Source organism: Schistocerca cancellata, chromosome 9 (genome assembly GCF_023864275.1).
Source record: "Schistocerca cancellata isolate TAMUIC-IGC-003103 chromosome 9, iqSchCanc2.1, whole genome shotgun sequence".
Taxonomy (NCBI): domain Eukaryota; kingdom Metazoa; phylum Arthropoda; class Insecta; order Orthoptera; family Acrididae; genus Schistocerca; species Schistocerca cancellata.
The window spans coordinates 96,518,712-96,543,010 of NC_064634.1; positions in this window are offsets into that span (position 1 = coordinate 96,518,712).

Sequence of the window (24,299 nt, forward strand, 5' to 3'; positions counted from 1 at the left end):
TAGCGTACAACCATGACCCACCGACGAGTCTGGACTCATGTTGAACGGTTTCAGATATCTGAAGGGGCTCACATTATAGGCCTGAGGGAAGCTGGATGAACGTACCGACGGACTGCTGCTGCACATATCGGGCACAAACTAGCGGTAGGGTGTCGCTACTTTCGCCAATGCTCTGTGGAACATTCTCACACCCATAGAACAAGTATCTGGAGATTTCTGCTTGGTACAGCGATCACTTCAAACATCATCCATGATCACTGTATCAAGCAGAGATATACAGATATCAGTTATAAGAGGTCCATCATTAAGGAATTTGTTACTAGCTCACTCGAGGAGATGTAATTTCGATGGATGCTCACGCGCTGCCTGCAATATGTAAGCAATAAGAGAATCTCAGACCAGAGAGCAGTGTTGTATGTAGTAAGAGTAGTGTCGCTAGCAGTAGGAGTAAGTTGTAGCTAGCAGTCTGGTGTAACGAGTTGGCTAGGCCGGTCGTGCGAAGCGATGGCGGTGCCTGAGCGATGTAGTACAAGGTAAAAGCAGCCTCGCGCATATTTACAATTGTTATATCAAGTCCCATGTAAATCTTTAAAAAAAAATATCTTAATAATAATCTTTCTTATAAAAAATTAACTTTTGACATTCAATCATATCAATTTAAAGAATTTACTAATTTCTCCAATCCATGGTCATCCCGATTATTGTAAAGACAAATCAATTGTTTCCTTTTATACATGACAAATCTATCGGCCAGCATTGCACTGGGCTGTGCCAGAAAAATTTCTTATAGGAGCAGATATATATGCGTTATCCGGCGACCTTATTGAGGTAAGAATTTCAATATATTCAGAATGGTCTTTCAGGGCCATGACGCAGCACTGCTGACGTCCAAATTTACCAGTTTAAATTCACAGTCAATTATTGAAAGGTTATATGTGAGCCACAATTTTTTATTGAGAGATAAGTCACATTTCATTATTGATAGGTTACGGAACTTAACTGTTGGGAGGTTAGGCTGAATGTGAATGATATATTTTTTACTGTTGGGAGCTTATTATACATATTATTTATCTGTGGGGAGGTTACACAGTCTTTGAAAGCTGGTCCCTATTTCGACCGGAACCGAGGTTGGAATCTTCCTGCAGGTCGGTCAGGGGACCTGAAGATGGCGTAATACATCGCCGAAACTGGTAGCTCAATAGACATTAGCCAGCTGAAAGATGCAGAATGAGATTTTCATTCTGCAGCGGAGTGTGCGCTGATATGAAACTTCCTGGCAGATTAAAACTGTGTGCCGGACCGAGACTCGAACTCGGGACCTTTGCCTTTAGCGAGCAAGTGCTCTACCATCTGAGCTACCCAAGCACGACTCACGCCCCGTCCTAACAGCTTTACTTCTGCCAGCTTCTGTAAAGTTTGGAAGGTAGGAGACGAGGTACTGGCAGAAGTAAAGCTGTGAGGACGGGGCGTGAGTCGTGCTTGAGTAGCTCAGATGGTAGCGCACTTGCCCGCGAAAAGCAAACGTCTTGAGTTCGAGTCTCAGTCCGGCACACAGTTTTAATCTGCCAGGAAGTTTCACAGCTGAAAGATGATTTGACATTCCATTATGCAAGCAGCGGTGGCCGGTTGTACAACATCCAGGGACGTAATCCGGACACGTTTTCCATCTGCTGTGTCACCAGGGGCCATCGGGTACCGACTGTTTCCAACAGGACTGTGATCACGTGTGGCTCTGGCAAGGCTGCCATTGACAACACGATGCCACCAAGCAAGGCTACTCTGATCTCAAGAAGAGTCGACCGGGCAATGCAATGGCGCTCTATTGCCGTCAGTGATGAGAATAGGTTCTGTCTGTACACGAGTGATGGACGTTCAAGATTATAGCGTAGTTACGGTAAGTGGCCGACTCAGGAGTGCATTCGCCCGCGACACACAGGTCCCAGCCCACGTTTCATTGTGAGGAGGTTACAACCCGAGGTCACATTAGGTGTTTCCGCAATGTAAACCATCCAGTGCACCCTACACTGCACAGGCTGTTAACCTGCTGCTATTTCTTCGACAGGAAGGTGATGCGCTTTTCCAGCATATACAAAGCACGTCCACGAACGGCTGCTGCAGCGCAACGTGCTTGTCTTGGTGTAAAAAAACTGCCCTCACCCGTAAGACTACCAGACGTCTCGCCAGCTGAACACTTGTGGGAGATGGCGAAGGGGGAAATGGACTTATATTCCCTCCACAACCCGCAACATCCGTTGTCGATCTGCAACAAAAGGCGCTAGAGGCTTGGGACAGTCCATGGAAGGATGCTGTTTACATTTCAACTGCGAACGACTACTTCCACCTCATTATGTTGCTATGTCAACTGCGGACCGAGCCGGCTTGTTGGATTACCGACTAATTCACTCCGCTCCAGAGTGAAAATCTCATTCTGGAAACATCCCCCAGGCTGTGGCTAAGCCATGTCTCCGCAATATCCTTTCTTTCAGGAGTGCTAGTTCTGCAGGGTTCGCAGGAGAGCTTCTGTAAAGTTTGGAAGGTAGGAGGCGAGGTACTGGCAGAAGTAAAGCTGTGAGGGCGGGGCGTGAGTCGTGCTTGGGTAGCTCAGTTGGTAGAGCACTTGCTCGCGAAAGGCAAAGGCCCCGAGTTCGAGTCTCGGTCCGGCACACAGTTTTAATCAGCCAGGAAGTTTCATATCAGCGCACACTACGCTGCAGAGTGAAAATCTCATTCTGGAATTCGATAATTGCCCCACGACTCTCGCTGTCGTAACTGGTGAACTGTGAACAGTCATTTGATGACATTATACACTAATGGCCATTAAAATTGCTACACCAAGAAGAAATGCAGATGATAAACGGGTATTCATTGGACAAATATATTACACTAGAACTGATATGTAATTACATTTTCAAGTAGTTTGGGTGTATAGATCCTGAGAAATCGGTACCCAGAACAACCACCTCTGACCCTAATAAAGGCCTTGATACGCCTGGGCATTGAGTCAAAAAGAGCTTGGATGGCGTGTACCCATGCAACCTCAACACGATACCACAATTCATCAAGAGTAGTGACTGGCGTATTGTGACGAGCCAGTTGCTTGGCCACCATTGACCAGACGTTTTCAATTGGTGAGAGATCTGGAGAATGTGCTGGCCAGGGCAGCAGTCGAACATTTTCTGTATCCAGAAAGGCCCATACAGGACCTGCAACATGCGCTCGTGCATTATCCTGCTGAAATGTAGGATTTGACAGGGATCGAATGAAGGGTAGAGCCACGGGTCGTAACACTTCTGAAATGTAACGTCCACTGTTCAACGTGCTGTCAATGCGAACAAGAGGTGACCGAGACGTGTAACCAATGGCACCCCATACCATCACGCCGGGTGATAACCCAGTATGGCGATGACGATATACAATCTTCCAATGTGTGTTCACCGCGATGTCGCCAAACACGGACGCAAACATCATGATGCTGTAAACAGAACCTGGATTCAACCAAAAAAAAAATGACGTTTTGCCATTCGTGCACCCAGGTTCGTCGTTGAGTGCATCATCGCAGGCGCTCCTGTCTGTGATGCAGCGTCAAGGGTACCCAATGCGATGGTCTGCGAGCTGATAGTCCATGCTGCTGCAAACGTCGTCGAGCTGTTCGTGCAGATGGTTGTTGTCTTGCAAACGTCCCCATCTGTTGACTCAGGGGTCGACACGTGGCTGCACGATCTGTTACAGCCATGCGGATAAGATGCCCGTCATCTCGACTGCTAGTGATACGAGGCAGTTGGTATCCAGCACGGCGTTCCGTATTACCCTCCTGAAACCACCGATTCCATAATCTGCTAACAGTCATTGTATCTCGACCAACGCGAGCAGCAATGTCGCGATCCGATAAACCGCAATAACGATAGGCTATAATCCGACCTTTATCGAAGTCGGAAACGTGATGGTACGCATTTCTCCTCCTTACACGAGGCATCACCGGGCAACGCCGGTCAACTGCTGTTTGTGTATGAGAAATTGTTGAAATGTCGTGTGGCTAGGGCCACCCGTCGGGTAGACCGTTCGCCTGGTGCAGGTCTTTCGATTTGACGCCACTTCGGCGACCTGCGCGTCGATGGGGATGAAATGATGATCATTAGGACAACACAACACCCAGTCCCTGAGCGGAGAAAATCTCCCACCCAGCCGGGAATCGAACCCGGGCCCTTTGGATTGACAGTCTGTCACGCTGACCACTCAGCTACCGGGGGCGGACAGAAATCTGTTGGAACCTTTCCTCATGTCAGCACGTTCTACGTGTCGCCAACCTTGTGTGAATGCTCTGAAAAGTCAATCATATTGCATATCAAAGCATTTTCTTCCTGTCGGTTACATTTCGATTCTGTAGCACGTCGTCTTCGTGGTGTAGCAGTTTTAATGGGCAGTAGAGTACAAACACTTCGGTCTACTCGTCCACTCAGTTTTAGTCACTTTTATTGACTCACTACAACGCGGCCGTTAGAGGAACATCAGTCGCTGGACACGGACGTAGCAGTCCTCATGAATCCGCGGTCAGCGCCACAACAGAGCCACGATCCAAGTGTATAAGAGGCCGCAGACTGTGCTCTGAGAGTCATTTATCGGGAGCACCGTTATCGTGCGGACAGCAGGTAAGCGAAATTACGAGTACTAACATTAACATTGATACCCACATATAACTAATACTATCTGAATAACTTAAGACAAAGAAACTGGTACACCTGCCTAATATCGTGTAGGGCACACTCGAGCACGCTTAAGTGCCGCAACACGACATGGCATGGACTCGACTAATGTCTGATGTAGTGCTGGAGGGAGATGACACAATGCAGGGCTCTCCATAAATCCGTAAGAGTATGGGGGGGTGGAGATCTCTCCTGAACAGCACGTTGCAAGGCATCCCAGATATTCTCAATAATGTTCATGTATGGGGAGTTTGGTGGCCGGCAGATGTGTTTAAACTCACAAGAGTGTTGCTGGGGCTACTCTGCAGCAATTATGGACGTGTGGGTTGTCGTATTGTCCTGCTGGAATTGCCCAAGTCCGTCGGAATGCACTATGGACATGAATGGATGCAGGTGATCAGAAAGTATGCTTACGTAAGTGTCACCTGTTGTATCTAGACGTATCAGTGGTCGCATATCACTCCAACTTCACACGCCCCACACCATTATAGAGCCTCCACCACTCTGAATAGTGCCCTGCTGACATGCAGGGTCCACGGATTCATGAGGTTGTCTCCAAACCCGTACACGTCCATCCGCTCGATACAATTTCAAACGAGACTCGTGCGAACAGGCAACATGTTTCCAGTCATCGATAGTCCAATGTCGGTGTTGACGGTCCCAAGCGAGGTGTAAAGGTTTGTGTGGTGCAGTCATCGAGGGTACAAGAGTGGATCTTCGCCTCCGAAAGCCCATATCGATGATGTTTCGGGGAAGTTTCCCTCGCTGACACTTGTTGGCGGCCCAGCACTGAAATCTGCAACAATTTGCGGGAGGGTTCCATTTCTGTCAGGTTGAATGATTCTCTTCAGCCGTCGTTGGTTCTTGCAGGATCTTTTTCCAGCCGCAGCGATGTCAGAGATTTGACGTTTTACTGGATTCCTCATATTCACCGTACACTCATGAAATGGTCGTACGGGAAAATTCCCACTTCAGCGCTGGCTCGGAGATGCTGTTTCCCATTGCTCGAGCGCCGAATGTAACACCACATGTAAACTTAAATCTTGATGAGATGTACCCGTGGTCTAGGGGTAGCGTCTTTGATTCAAAATCAAACCGTCTTCGGTCCCGCCTTCGATCTCCGCCACTGCCTAAATTTTCATAAATAATCAGCATTGGCGGTCGAAGACTTCCGGCATAAGAAGTCAGCCTCATTCTGCCAACGGCCTTATCAAAGAGGTCGGAGGGGCGGATAGAGGTTCAGGGCACTCTCTTTTCCTAGGGGTGGGAAATTGCCCCTAAAGGCGGAAGAATCAGTAATGATCAACGACATGAGGATGCAGAAGGCAATGGAAACCACTGCATTAAAGACACGTAACGTGTATCCACAGGACATGTGGCCTGTAATTGAAGAAGTGTCATGATGATCTCTCCATTGGCAAAAGATTCCGGAATAGTCCCCCATTCGGATCTCCGGGAGGGGACTGCCAAGGGGGAGGTTACCATGAGAAAAAGATTGTATAATCAACGAAAGGATAACGTTCTACGAGTCGGGGCGTGGAATGTCAGAAGCTTGAACGTGGTAGGGATACTAGAAAATCTGAAAAGGGAAATGCAAAGGCTCAATCTAAATATAGTAGGGGTCAGTGAAGTGAAGTGGAAGGAAGACAAGGATTTCTGGTCAGATGAGTATCGGGTAATATCAACAGCAGCAGAAAATGGTATAACAGGTGTAGGATTCGTTATGAATAGGAAGGTAGGGCAGAGGGTGTGTTACTGAGAACAGTTCAGTGACCGGGTTGTTCTAATCAGAATCGACAGCAGACCAACACCGACAACGATAGTTCAGGTATACATGCCGACATCGCAAGCTGAAGATGAACAGATAGAGAAAGTGTATGAGGATATTGAAAGGGTAATGCAGTATGTAAAGGGGGACGAAAATCTAATAGTCATGGGCGACTGGGATGCAGTTGTAGGGGAAGGAGTAGAAGAAAAGGTTACAGTAGAATATGGGCTTTGGACAAGGAATGAAAGAGGAGAAAGGCTAATTGAGTTCTGTAACAAGTTTCAGCTAGTAACAGCGAATACCCTGTTCAAGAATCACAAAAGGAGGAGGTATACTTGGAAAAGGCCGGGAGATACGGGAAGATTTCAATTAGATTACATCATGGTCAGACAGCGATTCTGAAATCAGATACTGGATTGTAAGGCGTACCCAGGAGCAGATATAGACTCAGATCACAATATAGTAGTGATGAAGAGTAGGCTGAAGTTCAAGACATTAGTCAGGATGAATCAATACGCAAAGAAGTGGGATACGGAAGTACTAAGGAATGACGAGATACGTTTGAAGTTCTCTAATGCTATAGATACAGCAATAAGGAATAGCGCAGTAGGCAGTACAGTTGAAGAGGAATGGTGAAAGGTGGCTACACTGAGCCATCGCGCCAGAGAGTATTGTTCCGCCGCCTCCACTGGCAGTGCTTATTGAGTAGTAGCAGCAGGCAGTGCTTGCCGAGAAGTTGTGGTGGACACTGCTTGTAGCTGAAGTTAGAGTGAGATGTGGTAGTGGAGAGTGTTGATCCATGTTTTATGCATTGGTTTGATGGGAGAGATAGCAGATGTTGTTCTAATGGAGATATTGTAATGGTCAGAGTGCATTTCGTCAATATACATGGAGGTATTTTCTTTTATTCTTTTATTATTTGTGTGTCCTGAATAATGTGCCATTACAGGTTCAGTCAACAAAGCATCTGGCTTGTGTTCTTGTATTAGAGTGCTTTCCTTGCGCAATTATAGTATTTCTAATTTTCTTTTATCACGTCAGTTTAATTGGTATTTAAAAATTCTTGTTTTGTTGAAGAAGAACCGTGCCAGATGTGCGTTGAGTCACACTACCACACACAGAACAGCTACACTTGTGCTATGTTGGCTTCGTAGGTTTTATAGTTGCTGGGGACTTAATTAGTTAATTGTGTTAACAGAAATTTCATTTCATTCTTTGTTGTTGTTCTATGCAGTCAGATAGCGTAATAATACTAGTCAGGGCCAGCCGTTTACGAGACTTGCGTAATCGGACATACAGCAACTAAAAATATTTGCATTTTCATTTTTTATTTAATTAAGCCCCCATGCACGTGGCGACCCTGCCAGGATCGTCCTGTGGAAATCTTCTGATTGTAAAAATAGTAGACAGTAGTATTGTTGTAGTAATTTGTAGTTTAGTAATTGTAGTTATATTGCAAGTGTAGATTTGGTAATTGTCATTCTTCTTATGGTATTTCATAATTTAATTTTGTTGTCTTGTATACGCGTTTGACGATTTAGTGCAATTATTTCAATTGTTCGTCAATAGTGTTTGAGGGAAACATTTCGAGTGAATGGTAGTGTTGGACATAAGGAGGCATTGTGTGTAATTTTCGTACAGTGACGAGTTTTGTATGTTTTGTAAATGATTATGCGATCGATGAAAAAGGCGAAAATGATGAATAGTGAGAATAACGAAATTGTTGACATGGCGAACTCGCCAACACAGGAGAACAGTATGATGAGTAATGAAGTGGAAAACAATGTAATAAGTCGAGAAAACAGTCCGGAACCATTTCAAAATTTTTCTCAATCAGAAAATTCACAACAGAATTCGAGATTAACGACAGAAGATTCTGGAATAGTATCGAACACAGATGGCCTTATGGCTATGCAGAAGGAAGTTGGTTTTGTGGGAAATGTGAGGGGTGAAAAGAATTTTGAAACAGTTACTTTGGAGCAGTTGATGAGTGCTATATTAAATATGGGAACAATGCAAACTCAGTTTAGATCTGAATTAAAAACAGATAGGGAAACAATGGAAACACGGCTAGACTCACTGGGATCACAGATGGGAACTTTGCGATCTGAATTTAAAACAGAGATTGGAACTTTGGAAACACGGTTAGACTCACGAATAGGGACATGTTTCAAAAACATGAAAGATGAATTAAAGAAAGAAATTCGAGAAGAAGTACAACCGATTTTGAATGCTCACAATAATAGATTAGTTGCAGTAGAGATTAGACAAAGGGAACAGGATAGAGAACAGGAAGAAAGAGATCGCGTGATAGTACAGAAATTTTCAGAGTTAAATTTACAACGTGCAAAAGATAAGGAAGAAATATTTGAGAGAATCGAGTAATCCGTACCAAATGACAGATTAAATAACCTAACACAACAGTATGAACAGTTAACTACTAAATGCGTTAATACTGAAACGCGAGTCGCGACACTTACGGAAGACGTAAATAAACAGAAAGAACAAATTGGTGACTTATCGGAAAGAGTGGAGGAGATTTCAGATAAATTGACAAGTCTTAGTTTAAATGGGGACAGAGATTCAGATGATACAGCACCATTGCCATTTGCAGAAACCGAAGAGTACCAGAACATAAATAAGCATGTTGAAAATCAGGGAAAATTTAATTAACGCGTTAAAAGGGAAGTTGAGGCATTACGAAAGCAAGTCAAACAAATTGAAGGCGAAATTGTAGGAAAAGACAGCAAAAGAAATTTAGAATCACAGATACCAGAGGGGTTTGAAGAAAATAATTTGTTTCATTTACGGGATGCAACAAGAGAGCGCCAGGCGCGCGAACTTGACAATAATCGTCATTGGGACTGGGACAGACGCGGTAGGTCTTTGTCGCCACGAGGCGAAAACTTTGACTATAAACACTTTTTGACTGTTCGGAAATTTAAGATCTTCCGCAACTCGAAGAATGACATACATCCATGTTCATGGTTAGATCAATTTACGTACGCACTTCCGCCAGATGTGCCACAAAGTCACAAACTAAAATTTATGTGCAGCTATTAATGTCCTCAGGGGATTCACTACTCTTAAGTGAATATGTGGCGTAGCGAGCATAGGGCCCCGAGCTGTAGTGGTGCTATTTCTCTTTTAGTTTTCTGCACCGCTGCCTACTCTTTTACTATTCTTTGCATCTATCAAAACAACTCTTCGACTATCAATCTATCTAGAGAGTAAGCAAACAATAACCTGATATGACTATTTACCCAAAAGTGATTTCGGAAATTACCGTTTGGACTTACTATATTTTCAGCAGCATTCATTCGTAGCTAAAATGAAATTTTACCTGTTTATCTTCGTGACAATATTACTTCATATGTTGACGACATTCTTATTGCTAAACATTCTTGGAGTGAGCACAACAAAATTTTGGATTCATTGTTACGTATCTTTGCAAGAGTTGGCATTACTGTGAACTTGGAGAAATCTGAATTTGGTCGTTCACAGGTGAAATTTCTCGGTCACATTATTTCTACAGAAGGTATTCTTCCTGATCCAGAGAAATTAGACGCTATTCGTAACTATGCTGTTCCTACCACAAAACGTGATGTTCGTAGTTTCCTTGGTGTCTGTAATTTTCTTAGACGCTTTGTTAGATTGGACAATTTGGCCACACTTCGTTTTTGCGATCTATCTGGAAAGTTCTTTTTAAACGAAAATCGGTCGACAACTCTGTTTGGTTAGTTTGTATTCCTGATGAGTGGGTTAATAAGCTGATTTGGTATACGCATTTCAGTTATGCACACTTTGGTCCCAGAAAATGCTTTCATAAATTACGAGAAAATTGCTACTTCAATAATATGGAAAAACGTATTCGATTTGTTCTTGCCAAATGCAAATTATGTCAAAAGGCTAAGCCGCCGACAGTTTCTCACAGAGCACCGTTGTTTCCTATCATTCCAGCAAAATTAAAGGACATGGCTGCAGTTGATTTGTTCGGTCCAGTGGTTCGATCTACTAATGGTTTTGCGTACATTTTCGTAGCAGTGGAGTTGACATCAAAATATGTGTGTTTTACACCGTTACGCAAAGCAACAGCTCGTTCAGTATCTAACGCTTTCATCAAACATTTTCTTAAAGAAGTGGGTCATGTTGATAAGGTTATATCAGATAATGGATCACAGTTTCGTTCTAAAATTTGGCTTCGTACTCTACAGCGTCGTAAAATTAAACCAATTTTCATTTCACTTTTTCACCCTCAATCTAACGCTTCAGAGAGATGGATGAAGGAAATCAATAAATTGTGTCGTCTTTATTGTCATCAGAATCACAGAACGTGGTATCAGTATCTTCATATTTTTCAAAACATTCTGAATGAACTCCCTAATGATTCAACTTCTTTACCGCCTTTACTGATATTAAAAAACAAAGCACCGACAAATCGCATTTCTGAAATCGTTCCTTTTCCGCCTACACGGAAACTGCGGCATTCTGAAGTTGTCAACCTGGCTCTACAAAATATTGCATCTGCGGCTGCTAGAAGAGAGAAATCAGCTAAGCGTCCTGGTCGTTTAAAAATCTTGTCAGTTGGTCAGAAGGTGTTAATTAAGGCTCATCGTCTGTCTCACAAAGGAAAGGGCTTGTGTCGCAAATTTTTTCTTCTTTATAACGGTCCATATAGAATTCGCAAAATTATTCATGATAACACTGTTGAAGTAGAAACTCTTAAATCACGACGCTCTAAGGGAATACATCATATATCTAACGTTAAAATTTTTGTGGAATGATATACTTTTGAAAAATTTTTGTAGAATGACATACTTTTGAGAAACTAACAGTTGTATGTAAACACACGGAGAGTACAAGGATACCGCGCTGTGTTTTGGCGGCGGCATATACTCAAAGCAACAGTCAAGTCTGCGCGCCGCACAAGGCAGTCGTTGACCGCAAACAATCACTTCCTACGTCACGCGCCTACAGCTGATCGAGCGCTCAGTGCGAATGCACTGACAGCCGTAAATAAATACACAGTCTAATTTCTCCGACTAAATTCAGTATAAAGCTATAGTGACTTGATGAATTCTGTTATTAACATTCAGTATTTTTCAGGATACGGTTCTATAAAATATTTAAGAACTTCAGGTAAATTCTGTGCGTGTCCGACGTTAAGACGACTTGCTATCGAGAAAATTTCAGGAAAAATGTCATTTCGAAGAAGAAAGTAATAAACTAAAAAGGTAATTATTAATTGAGTTTATTTTTCAGGTAACATATTTCCACTTAGGTACGTACTTTAGACGTAATTTGCTGCTCGCGATTACGTGATTCATACTTTGTGCTAATTACATGTTCAATGAAATTACTTGTGAAGCGACGTGCTTGCGTACGTTAACTGATGTTGACAATGATTATTAATGAACTAGGTTGTAACTTGTGTATATTATGCATCGCTTGGCTGCACTGCTTTTTCCTGATGTCATATTTTTTAATTATGTACCTGCTGTGCTTATTTATTTAAATTATAATTGTCACCTGATTAATTGTGCTGATGTGGTTAGGTATGTAAGTTATACTTTGTGATTTATCTGCTTGCGCCTTCATGTTTACTTATTAAGATACGATGCTAATGACCTGTTTAGTACGTAAGATATATGTTTACTGCTATGCGTATGGATTGCACATTTATACGTTTCTGTTTGTTGTCACAACTACTCTTTAATTTTGTATATAGAAATGCTGTTGTACTGTGTATGAACATAGAGTTTAGGTTACACTATGGTATTAGTTACGGATTGTTCGCTTGGCGAAGCCTCGTTATAGAAATTGTGCTGCATCCACTTGTTGACATTCTGTTCACTACTGGTATATTTACTCGCTGTTGCTTGTTTTGCTTACGCTCAGTGCTTTATATTTTAATATAAGAAAATGAACTGCAGTAATTCGACGAGCGACTTTAGTACAAGAAACATCATAGAAGTCACATGAGCTGGAGGTTTTATGAAAGCTGTATAAATGTATGCCAATAGGAAGGAAGCTAACGACATGACATACCAACACAGTTATTACACTGCATTTTTCGTGAGCAATTGAAATAGGAAGTGACACTTGACACAAGAAATACTCCACATGTTTGCTTCTGTTTGCCATAATTCTTGAAGTGGTGTACACACTGTGAAATATTAGGATCATTCACACTCCGTAATCGTACTTAATTACTGAGAGTTATTCGAACTAAGTCTGTTAGAGGTCATGTATGCATTCTTTGTTTATAATTCATAATGAGTAGAAGATTTTGGTCAGATGGATTACACAGAGGTTGTGTGTTGACAGTGTGTCTTCGGATTGTATGGGATGAGGAGGTTTGCATTAGGATTTTATCTGTACTTATTCGAGGAGACTGACTTGAGGAAAGAGTTGTTATGGAAGTGAAATGATATTGGTGCTAAGGTTTATATGTATTGACGTATTGAAGAGGTATTATTGAGGTATTGAGATTATATGAAGTTGATTGGAGTTTTGGTGTATAAGAAATGATACTGGCAATAAGGTTTACATGTATCGACGTATTGAAGAGGTATTATGGAGGTATTGAGATTATATGAAGTTGATTGGAGTTATGGTGTATAAGAGGTAAAATAAGTGAGGTGCATTTTTTTTTTTTTGTTGGTCTATATGGAACAAGGAGGATGAAGATAGCAGACTAGAATACTAAAATGGAAGGAAGATAGTCTACACACACTCTTTGTTAAATCACCAAGCAGTATGTACTTTTTTTTGGAGAGAGGAAGTTGCATATCTTGGCACACTGACAGTTGTTCAGTAACAGTACATTTTGATCTGGCTTGGCAAACATTGGGCTTGACATGATGACTATGACGTTGACTTAACAATTATTGACTGTTATACACTGCTGTCACTACTACTTGATACACATGATGAACATGAAATTTGACAGAAGTGGATTCAGACAGTTAACACTATACAATTACACAGTAGTACTTAATGTGGATGAAAGATGAGTGAGTGTGATTTGTGTGTTTTCCTTTCCTAATCCTACCCACCTATCTCCTAAATATTATTTTATTTGTTTGTAGTGGCTTGCACTGACACCCATAAATATTATAGGTTTACTGATGTTTGTGTATTTGTAATAGTAATATGACAATTATCTGATATCATTTGTGTGTTTGTTATGATTTGTATATTTAGTGTAAGAGCATTGTAAAAGCATTTGTATGTGCATTCAAACTATTGTTCATGCTTGAACTGTCTGATTAGTGATGATGAAATTATGGACTGTTACTTGTACTTTTTCTACATGATTGGTGCCACTAGGACATGTTTAATTTGTGCTGAGGAACAGTGTGATCAGTGATAGTTGTTTAATGTCATTTGTTGGGGTCTGCACCTACTCAACATTGCTGGGTGCCATTGATGGACTGCTTCTACTGAAATGATGTCACCTGTTGGAGTCTGAACCTACTCCACAATGCTGGGTGCCACTGATGAACTGCTTCTACTGAGAAATGTGACTTGTTGCTGTGTGTAGCTCTTCAACATTGCTGGGTACCACAGATGGAACTGCTTCTACTGAAATGATGTTACTTCTTGCTGTCTGCACCTACTCAACATTGCTGGGTGCCACTGATGGACTGATTCTACTGAGATGATGTCACCTGTTGCTGTTTGCACCTACTCAACATTGCTGGGTGCCATTGATGAACTGCTTCTACTGAGAAATGTGACTTGTTGCTGTGTGTACCTCTTCAACATTGCTGGGTACCACAGATGGAACTGCTTCTACTGAAATGATGTCACTTGTTGCTGTAGCACCTGTTCAACATTGTTGGGTGCCACTGATGGACTGTTTCTACTGAGATGATGTCACTTGTTGGTGTCTGCACCTGTTCAACATTGCTGGGTGCCACTGATGGAACTGCTTCTACTGAAATGGTGTCACTTGTTGCTGTAGCACCTGTTCAACATTGCTGGGTGCCCCTGATGGACTGCTTCTACTGAAATGATGTCACTTGTTGCTGTCTGCACCTGTTCAACATTACTGGGTGCCACTGATGGAACTGCTTCTACTGACATAATGTCACTTGATGGTGTCTGCACCTACTCAACATTGCTGGGTGCCACTGATGAACTGCTTCTACTGAAATGATGTCACCTGTGGGAGTCTGCACCTACTCAACATTACTGGGTGCCACTGATGGACTGCTTCTACTGAAATGATGTCACCTGTTGGAGTCTGCACCTACTCAACATTGCTGGGTGCTACTGCTGGAACTGTCAACCACTTGTTGTGTAAATATTTTATGTGAATATTTGTATAAACTGATTTTTTGTGTATTACTGTTTGTGAAAAGTTATGAGACTCTTACCTGTACATATTCGTCATTGCTGACGCTATTGATTGAACTGTTTAACCACATAATACTTGTGTAAACTATTATGTAAAGTCACATGTATGAAAGAATTTGTATTGCTTAGTGTATTTTGTATATTAGGCTATTGAAAGATCAGTGCAAAGCCAAAATTTTATCTAGTTATATGATATTTACGTATTAATATTATCTTTTATTTTTGTCTGTATTTTTTTTTTTGACGAATTTGGTGGTATTTTCACCACCAATGCTGGCAAAAATACCATCAAATTCTAGCCCGTGGAGGAAGGGCATATGAAAGGTGGCTACACTGAGCCATCGCGCCAGAGAGTATTGTTCCGCCGCCTCCACTGGCAGTGCTTATTGAGTAGTAGCAGCAGGCAGTGCTTGCCGAGAAATTGTGGTGGACACTGCTTGTAGCTGAAGTTAGAGTGAGATGTGGTAGTGGAGAGTGTTGTTCCATGTTTTATGCATTGGTTTGATGGGAGAGATAGCAGATGTTGTTCTAATGGAGATATTGTAATGGTCAGAGTGCATTTCGTCAATATATATGGAGGTATTTTCTTTTATTCTTTTATTATTTGTGTGTCCTGAATAATGTGCCATTACAGGTTCAGTCAACAAAGCATCTGGCTTGTGTTCTTGTATTAGAGTGTAATTCTGCTTTCCTTACGCAATTATAGTATTTCTAATTTTCTTTTATCACGTCAGTATAATTGGTATTTAAAAATTCTTGTTTTGTTGAAGAAGAACCGTGCCAGATGTGCGTTGAGTCACACTACCACACACAGAACAGCTACACTTGTGCTATGTTGGCTTCGTAGGTTTTATAGTTGCTGGGGACTTAATTAGTTAATTGTGTTAACAGAAATTTCATTTCATTCTTTGTTGTTGTTCTATGCAGTCAGATAGCGTAATAATACTAGTCAGGGCCAGCCGTTTACGAGACTTGCGTAATCGGACATACAGCAACTAAAAATATTTGCATTTTCATTTTTTATTTAATTAAGCCCCCATGCAATGGACATCTCTAAAAAGGGCCATCATAGAAGTTGGGAAGGAAAACAAAGGTACAAAGAAGGTAGCTGCGAAGAAACCATGGGTAACAGAAGAAATACTTCAGTTGATTGATGAAAGGAGGAAGTACAAACATGTTCCGGGAAAATCAGGAATACAGAAATACAAGTCGCTGAGGAATGAAATAAATAGGAAGTGCAGGGAAGTTAAGACGAAATGGCTGCAGGAAAAATGTAAAGACATCATAAAAGATATGATTGTCGGAAGGGCAGACTCAGCATACAGGAAAGTCAAAACAACCTTTGGTGACATTAAAAGCAACGGTGGTAACATTAAGAGTGCAACGGGAATTCCACTGTTAAATGCAGAGGAGAGAGCAGATAGGTGGAAAGAATACATTGAAAGCCTCTATGAGGGTGAAGATTTGTCTGATGTGATAGAAGAAGAAACAGGAGTCGATTTAGAAGAGATAGGGGATCCAGTATTAGAATCGGAATTTAAAAGAGCTTTGGAGGACTTACGGTCAAATAAGGCAGAAGGGATAGATAACATTCTATCAGAATTTCTAAAATCACTGGGGGAAGTGGCAACAAAACGACTATTCACGTTGGTGTGTAGAATATATGAGCCTGGCGATATACCGTCTGACTTTCGGGAAAGCATCATCCACACAATTCCGAGGACGGCAAGAGCTGAGAAGTGCGAGAATTATCGCACAATCAGCTTAACAGCTCATGCATCGAAGCTGCTTACAAGAATAATGTACAGAAGAATCGAAAAGAAAATTGAGAATACGCTAGGTGACGATCAGTTTGGCTTTAGGAAAAGTAAAGGGACGAGAGAGGCAATTCTGACGTTACGGCTAATAATGGGAGCAAGGCTAAAGAAAAATCAAGACTCTTTCATAGCATTTGTCGACCTGGAAAAAGCGTTCAACAATATAAAATGGTGCAAGCTGTTCGGGATTCTGAAAAAAGTAGGGGTAAGCTATAGGGAGAGACGGGTCATATACAATATGTACAACAACCAAGAGGGAATAATAAGAGTGGACAATCAAGAACGAAGTGCTCGTATTAATAAGGGTGTAAGACAAGGCTGTAGCCTTTCGCCCCTGCTCTTCAATCTGTACATAGAGCAAGCAATGATGGAAATAAAAGAAAGGCTCAGGAGTGGAATTAAAATACAAGGTGAAAGGATATCAATGATACGATTCGCTGATGACATTGCTATCCTGAGTAAAAGTGAAGAAGAATTAAATGATCTGCTGAACGGAATGAACAGTCTAATGAGTACACAGTATGGTTTGAGCGTACATCGGAGAAAGACGAAGGTAATGAGAAGTAGTAGAAATGAGAACAGCGAGAAACTTAACATCAGGATTGGTGGTCACGAAGTCAATGAAGTTAAGGAATTCTGCTACCTAGGCAGTAAAATAACCAATGACGGACGGAGCAAGGAGGACATCAAAAGCAGACTCGCTATGGCAAAAAAGGCATTTCTGGCCAAGAAAAGTCTACTAATATCAAATACCGGCCTTAATTTGAGGAAGAAATTTCTGAGGATGTACGTCTGGAGTACAGCATTGTATGGTAGTGAAACATGGACTGTGGGAAAACCGGAACAGAAGAGAATCGAAGCATTTGAGATGTGGTACTATAGACGAATGTTGAAAATTAGGTGGACTGATAAGGTAAGGAATGAGGAGGTTCTACACAGAATCGGAGAGGAAAGGAATATGTGGAAAACGCTGATAAGGAGAAGGGACAGGATGATAGGACATCTGCTAAGACATGAGGGAATGACTTCCATGGTACTAGAGGGAGCTATAGAGGGCAAAAACTGTAGAGGAAGACAGAGATTGGAATACGTCAAGCAAATAATTGAGGACGTAGGTTGCAAGTGCTACTCTGAGATGAAGAGGTTAGCACAGGAAAAGAATTCGTGGCAGGCCGCATCAAACCAGTCAGTAGACTGATAACCAAAAAAAAAAGTCTTGATAACGTGCCATTGTAGCAGCAGTAACCAATCCAACAACTAAGACACTTGTCTTATATAGGCGTCGCCGACCGCAGCCTATTTACTTATCTCTGTATTTGAATATGCACGCCTATACCAGTTTCTTTGGCGCTTCAGTGTATTATGAAAGTAAATTTTAATAACTTACAACTAATCAGGACCCTAAAATTTATTGACTACATTTTCGACAGGAGTATATCCCCCGATGCCTTGTTTCCGCCAACTGTCTGGGCTGAAAACTCGCCCACATTCGACCGTAGCACTAACGGTTGTGAAGCTTTCCATTCTAGACTGAACGGTTGGTTCTATTCTGCCCATCCTTCTGTCTACTACCTGAAGGAGATTCTGCTTGAGGTGCAAAGCAGAGACATACGTGAAAATAAGGAGTGTGAACAGTGCCAAGCGACAAAGATAAAGGGCAACTGTAAAGAAGGAAGTATTTTTACGGGTGCGGATGGAAGACTTGGGGAAAGAATCATCGATCGGTTTAGTTTTGTTAAACGCGTTAGTTTCACGTATCTGCGCCAAGAACTGAAGAAGCCGACTTATTCTTGACGATTTGATATTTGTCAATGATGTGTCTGAATGTCTGATGTTTTAGTTGTAATTTAGGGGGCGAGTATGGAAGACAGTGAGCCAACCTCCTCATGGTGTGTGCCGAGTACTGCTAACTGGCTGACTAATCCTCTGTCCGGAGCTCACATGTTCCCAGTTTATCCCTGCCCGCAGCAGTCTGCAATTCACAAGTCGTGAGGCTGCCGACAGCACCTTTTGGTCATTTTCTTATGGGAATACACGCATGCCTTGCTCCCAGAGATGGGAAAGCTATGTACTGATGCGAGTTTCTGTGCACCCTTCACTGTGGAATGTCTTTCATTAGGTCTGCATTTGTTATCGTACAGTGACGAACAACGTGACACATTACTCTTCCACAAAATAACTTTGTCCTTGAAGGTGTTCCATTTTTTCCGACAGTGTAATCTGGTGTTCTTCATTGACGAAGAAATATTTAATTCACACCATACAAGTTTTTAAGCTTTAATCGGCATGGGTTAGAACGTACACGAAATTCCTCAGTAGTAGTGATGTGGTCACAAAAAAGATTTCAGCTATTTGAAAGGGTATCTTGGGAAATATACACTGGCGTCCAAAATCGGAAATTTTTCAAGCTTGCCTTTATTTTGCCGCGAAATAATATAAACAGGTGACAGTGAAGTAGAAACAATGTAAAGAATAGATAACATAAACAACTGCTACATGAAAACGGTAGACTAAAAAGTTCTTCGTTTTATCCAAATTAACGGGATTTGCACACACATTCCGACAACTTGTTAACAAGCTTAGTATGAGGTGTGACTACCTCTGGAAGCAATACAAATGGTTCAAATGGCTCTGAGCATTATGGGACTTAACATCTGAGGTCATCAGTCTCCTAGAATTTAGAACTACTTAAACGTAACTAATCAAAGGACAACACACACATCCATGCCCGAGGCAGGATTCGAACCTGCGACCGTAGCGGTCGCGCGGTTCCGGACTGAAGCGCCTAGAACCGCTCGGCCACATCGGCCGGCGGAAGCAATACAGGTGTGACAACGATGGTGCATGCTTTGAATGATGTCATCAATCTCGTGCTGAGGCAGTAACACCCATTCTTCCTGCAGAGCTGCTCGCAAGTCGTGGAGAGTGGTTGGTGGATGCTGACGTGTTGCAACCCGTCACCATAACGCATCCCTGAAATCCTCTATGGCCGGCCGAGGTAGCCGAGCGGTTCTAGACGCTACAGACTGGAACCGCGCGACCGCTGCGTTCGCAGGTTCGAATCCTGCCTTGGCCATGGACGTGTGTGATGTCCTTAGGTTGGTTAGGTTTAAGTAGTTCTAAGTTCTAGGGGACTGATGACCTAGAAGTTAAGTCCCATAGTGCTCAGAGCCATTTGAACCATTTGAAATCCTCTATGTTATTAAAATCGGAGGAGCGAGCAGGTCACGCTATCCGTACAGTATCTTCCATCTCCAAGAAAACATCAATCGCTTGTGTCCTATGAAGTCGAGCATCGTCGCCTATCAAAACGAAGTCTGAGCCCTCGGCACCTCGCAACAACCGCACACGAGGTCCCAAGATCTCGTCACGATACCTGAAAACACTTAAACCTTGTCCATTCACCCATACAGTTTCAATAAGATCTCTTCGAGTGCTCAACATAGTCTCTGCTCACACCGTCAGCGATCCTCCACTATACTGGTTTCTCTCCACAATGTTTGGATCCCGAAATCGTGTTCCACGTTCCCACCAGATGCGAATCCGTCGAGAATCGACGAAATCGGAATTCATTTGCGAAAAGAACATTGGCCCGTTGTCCGACCGTCCAGATGGCATGTTGACGACTCCACTCTAGCGTTTCCTTCTGTGAAGACGCGTCAGCAGGTCTCCGACAGTAAAGGCAACTCTGCCGAAGCGTCCAGTGGATGCCGCGACGCCAGATGCCAGCTGTCGTGCAGTAGTAAGAGGAGTACAGCCGGATAGCGGGCATCTCTTTCTGATGCCACATGTGGTCGAATCTGCCTTGGTTTCCTGGAAACAGTCTCGGTCTCTACAAACTGTCCCCACTCCTGAGAAATAACAGGACGACTCACAACAACCCAGCGGGCCAGATCGGTTTGTGACTGTTCTGCTTCCATTCTTCCCAGGCCCTCCACCGCAGAGAGTCTGGTAGGCGTCTTCTCTGTGCCACCCTACACCGTCTGTGACTGCGTACGCAACGATTGCCGGTATGGGGCTAACCGGCAAAAACTACCCCGTTTGATAGGTGTCGTGACGTCGTAGCTGGCGTGGTTGTCCGTTGCCAGGAACGCCATCTTCCGTCCAGAACATGATCGTACGGACATCTGCTGACAGTTTATGTGATTATATGGTGATGCAGTAAATGAAGCAGGCAAAAAGGAATACTGAAAGGGTACAGTACCGCCCGACATTGAAAATAGGTACAACATACTTCATTATTCTTGTCAGAACAACACATTTTTTGTAAAAATAACTCAATTTCAACTAATACAGCGAAGCCGGATACCAGTGTGGGAAAGAATGACAATTTATTTATTTAATTGATCACATGTGCACTCCCACAAAATAAATCCCTACATCCAGTTTGGTGAGATCGGTGAAATGAATGAATGTATGGTCGTCTGCTAACCGCAGATAGTGAATGTGAATATATGATCATCTTTGAGACGATCCTTTGGCCACCTTTGGTGGGACCAAAGAGATCAAATTTACCTGAACTTTGAGCGCCTGAAATGTGGCTGACCAATACGGTAGCAAGGTGCTCCCTCACTTCGGCAGAGGTGCGAGAGGACCTGAAGAACGGCCATGTTTCGGCACTCTGCCGCTGGATCTAGTGTTGGTAAGACCTGTCTTAGGCGTGCTCCGTGGGGACAAAAGAGTAGAGACATGGTATGCATGTGAAATAATTAAGAGTAGTTTAGAATAATAATTTCTCTATTTCAGAAACTTTTGTGGGGAGAATTAAATGTCAGGCAGGTAATATTAATGGGATCGTAGTAATCTTCGGAAGTGACCAACGGTCACAATGAAACCACGTGTAGCAATAAGTTGAAATACTTCCGAGTGCTTAAGTTAAGCTGAATTACTAGCGTGTGTACTATAAGTTGGAAATATTTAAGAAATGGCATGTGCAGGACTTGAAATTAGAGACGAGTACTTCCACGTGGTGAGTACTGTGTGAGTCTCAATCTGTGTATGAGACAAAGGATAAGGAGAAGTACTCATCCATGGTATCAGTTGAGGACTGAATATGTTCTTAATATTACTTTGCGTGTTATACTTCCGTGTGACGTTTGATTCAAACTATAATACTCTGAGAGAGAAGCAAGGTGAGTCAGCCGTCTATCCAGCAACGCCACTTGGCTTGCATTGCACAGGAAGACGTGCATATATCGTCCAGAGTTCGTAGTAGGAAAGAAAAGTTGCGAAGTGGGGCAGTGTCGTGTGAAACTGGGGCGAATTTTAATTGAGGTGGGAAAGCTGAAGGTGATGGGATTATAACGTTGAGACTATTCCTTGTTTTGTATTGTATGTTGCCGGTGTGATGTATTTCATGAAATTTAAGTATGTGTGGTTTGCATGGGAGAGTAGCAAGGTAGTTTCAGAGGTAGTGGGTTATGCAAGTTCCTTTTGGTATCGCTCGTTCTTGAGGAAAGTTTCGTGATGATGGTTGTGAGAGTCGAAGTGTGAGATATAGCAAAAGATCCACCATCCTATCCAGAAAGTGCACTGTAGCGTTAAATACACTCCTGGAAACTGAAATAAGAACACCGTGAATTCATTGTCCCAGGAAGGGGAAACTTTATTGACACATTCCTGGGGTCAGATACATCACATGATCACACTGACAGAACCACAGGCACATAGACACAGGCAACAGAGCATGCACAATGTCGGCACTAGTACAGTGTATATCCACCTTTCGCAGCAATGCAGGCTGCTATCCTACCATGGAGACGATCGTAGAGATGCTAGATGTAGTCCTGTGGAACGGCTTGCCATGCCATTTCCACCTGGCGCCTCAGTTGGACCAGCGTTCGTGCTGGACGTGCAGACCGCGTGAGACGACGCTTCATCCAGTCCCAAACATGCTCAATGGGGGACAGATCCGGAGATCTTGCTGGCCAGGGTAGTTGACGTACACCATCTAGAGCATGTTGGGTGGCACGGGATACATGCGGACGTGCATTGTCCTGTTGGAACAGCAAGTTCCCTTGCCGGTCTAGGAATGGTAGAACGATGGGTTCGATGACAGTTTGGATGTACCGTGCACTATTCAGTGTCCCCTCGACGATCACCAGTGGTGTACGGCCAGTGTAGGAGATCGCTCCCCACACCATGATGCCGGGTGTTGGCCCTGTGTGCCTCGGTCGTATGCAGTCCTGATTGTGGCACTCACCTGCACGGCGCCAAACACGCATACGACCATCATTGGCACCAAGGCAGAAGCAACTCTCATCGCTGAAGACGACACGTTTCCATTCGTCCCTCCATTCACGCCTGCCACGACACCACTGGAGGCGGGCTGCACGATGTTGGGGCGTGAGCGGAAGATGGCCTAACGGTGTGCGGGACCGTAGCCCAGCTTCATGGAGACGGTTGCAAATGGTCCTCGCCAATACCCCAGGAGCAACAGTGTCCCTAATTTTCTGGGAAGTGGCGGTGCAGTCCCCTACGGCACTGCGTAGGATCCTACGGTCTTGGCGTGCATACGTGCATCGCTGCGGTCCGGTCCCAGGTCGACGGGCACATGCACCTTCCGCCGACCACTGGCAACAACATCGATGTACTGTGGAGACCTCACGCCCCACGTGTTGAGCAATTCAGCGGTACGTCCACACGGCCTCCTGCATGCCCACTATACGCCCTCGCTCAAAGTCCGTCAACTGCACATACGGTTCACGTCCACGCTGTCGTGGCATGCTACCAGTGTTAAAGACTGCGATGGAGCTCCGTATGCCACGGCAAACTGGCTGACACTGACGGCAGCAGTGCACAAATGCTGCGCAGCTAGCGCCATTCGACGGCCAACACCGCGGTTCCTGGTGTGTCCGCTGTGCCGTGCGTGTGATCATTGCTTGTACAGCCCTCTCACAGTGTCCGGAGCAAGTATGGTGGGTCTGACACACCGGTGTCAATGTGTTCTTTTTTCCATTTCCAGGAGTGTAATTACGAGACCATAAGATAGAGAATCACCAATGTAAAGCCATGCTCACTGGGCGGAATATCTCATGTGTTATTGTTGTAGGTTATAGAATTTGTGTGTTTAGGTTATAGAATTTATCGGAATAAATAAGATAGTGAAAAGAAAAAGATTGGTGGCCTTTTCCTTCGAATTGTATGTTGCCATGATATCCAGAATTTATAATGTGTACGCCATTCATATTCAGTGCGATGGCCACGTGTTGATCAAAGCCGTTAAATAAGAAAGAAAATTTGGTATTGCCAGTGCGTAGTGAACAGTCAGAGTTGTGTAAATTACTAATAGATGTGCGTTTCCGTTGCATAATATTCATACAGAAGAATAATTTGTAACTTAATTGTGAGTACTAGAGTTCATGTTACTCGATAAATAAGAATGAACCCACTCGCTTGGCAGACCACTCATCTTGCAGGCCTGACTGCTTGATGCCACAGTATGAGCAAGGCATGTGGGTGCCTCTCAATACAAATGTCTCAAAAATGAGATTGACAGGAAGTGCAAAATGGCTAAGCAGGGATGGCTAGAGGACAAATGTAAGGATGTAGAGGCTTGTCTCACTAGGGGTAAGATAGATACTGCCTACAGGAAAATTAAAGAGACCTTTGGAGAAAAGATAACCACTTGTATGAATATCAAAAGCTCAG